Below are 1,880 nucleotides of genomic sequence, written 5' to 3'. Positions count from 1 at the left end.
AGAGAGAGAGAGAGAGAGAGAGATAGAGAGCCAGAGAGAGAGAGAAAGAGAGGGATTCTTACTTTCCAGAGTGGGTGCCGATGGCCACTACAGCACCACTGGGGTGGAAGTCTGCACAGTGTCCATGCTCCTAGAAGGACACAGAGAATTACAGCTTTGATAAGAAAGTACTCAAAATGATTGTATCTCTGTCTGTGTGTGTGTGTGTGTGTGTGTGTGTGTGTGTGTGTTTGGTGTGTGTGTGTGTGTGTTTGGTGTGTGTCTGTGTGTGTGAGTGTGTGTTTGGTGTGTGTGAGTGTGTGTGTGTGTGTGTGTGTGTGTGTGTGTGTGTGTGTGTTTGGTGTGTGTGTGTGTGTGTGTGTGTGTGTGTGTGTGTGTGTGTGTGTGTGTGTGTGTGTGTGTGTCTTACATCCAGGAGCCTGGTCCATTCAAGCGTGTGGTCCGCAGCGTTCCACAGACACACTTGTCTGTCCTGAGCGCAGCTGAGGAAGAGATCACGGAACGGATGCGTCGCCAGACCCCACAACTCATCTGTGTGGCCCTGTGAGGGAGAGAAGGAGAGAGACAATAGACAAATATAACAACAACAACAACAACAACAATAATAATAATACTAATAATAATAATAATAATAATAATAATAATAATAATAATACTAATAATAATAATAATAATATTCATCATCATTTTAAATAAAGAAAAGTACAAGTTCAGTAAGTAGTGTGTGGGTGTATAGGAGCATGTGTGTGTGTGTGTGTCTGTGTGTAATGTTGTAATGTTGTGTGTATGAGCTGGCAGCTAGAGAGAGAGCAATGCCAGTCTCTTTCTGGTGTGTGTTTACATAGTTTGGGCTGAGAAAAGAAAACCAGAGTACTGCCTGGAGACATGAGAGACTGGTCCTCAACAGAGGGTCAGTGGCAGCCACATGCACACACACACACACACACACAGGCAGGCACTCTCTCTCTCTCTCTCTCTCTCTCTCTCTTGCTCTCTCTCGCTCCCTCTCTCTCTGACACACACACACACACAGGCAGGCACTCTCTCTCTCTCTCTCTCTCTCTCTCTCTCTCTCTCTCGCTCCCTCTCTCTCTGACACACACACACACACACAGGCAGGCACTCTCTCTCTCTCTCTCTCTCTCTCTCTCTCTCTCTCTTGCTCTCTCTCGCTCCCTCTCTCTCTGACACACACACACACACACAGGCAGGCACTCTCTCTCTCTCTCTCTCTCTCTCTCTCTCTCTCTCTCTCTCTCTCTCTCTCTCTCTCTCTCTCTCTCTCTCTCTCTCTCTCTCTCTCTCTCTCTCTCTCTCTCTCTCTCTCTCTCTCTCTCTCTCTCGCTCCCTCTCTCTCTGACACACACACACACACACAGGCAGGCTCTCTCTCTCTCTCTCTCTCTCTCTCTCTCTCTCTCTCTCTCACACACACACACACACACACACACACAGGGTTTCTCTCGCTCACACACACATACTCTTTCTGGCGGAATGAAAGAATGGCTTACAGTAACAGAGGGCCAGTAGGAGCAACCACAGGGGAGTGAAATATAACACACACACAGACACACACACACACACACACACACACACACATCAAAAGAAGGGTAATAAACATTCTGGATGGGAGCCTATACCGCATGGTGGCAATCAGGAGACAGACTGAGGGGTGCTGGGGGAGGAGAAGGGGGGCGACCCTGGCACTGGCACTCACACACAGACAGGACGAGAGAGAGAGAGAGAGAGAGAGAGAGAGAGAGAGAGAGAGAGAGAGAGAGAGAGAGAGAGAGAGAGAGAAATGATGCTGCTTGTGCACCCGGGAAGAGAGGGCATTTTTCACTGTGAAAGCTCTGCTCTTTTGGGCTTGGCCGTGACTG

The 1,880-nt window shown here is 48.5% G+C and overlaps 1 protein-coding gene across 1 annotated transcript in view; it reads right to left on the bottom strand.

Moving 5' to 3' along the window:
- Positions 1–1,880, bottom strand: part of eml4 (EMAP like 4) — a 72,873-nt gene that overhangs the window by 22,062 nt on the left and 48,931 nt on the right.

This window comes from Sprattus sprattus (assembly GCF_963457725.1).
Source record: "Sprattus sprattus genome assembly, chromosome: 12".
In the NCBI taxonomy this organism is placed as follows: domain Eukaryota; kingdom Metazoa; phylum Chordata; class Actinopteri; order Clupeiformes; family Clupeidae; genus Sprattus; species Sprattus sprattus.
The sequence above is the reverse complement of the archived record's forward strand: the minus strand, read 5'-3'. Positions and strand labels throughout refer to the sequence as shown.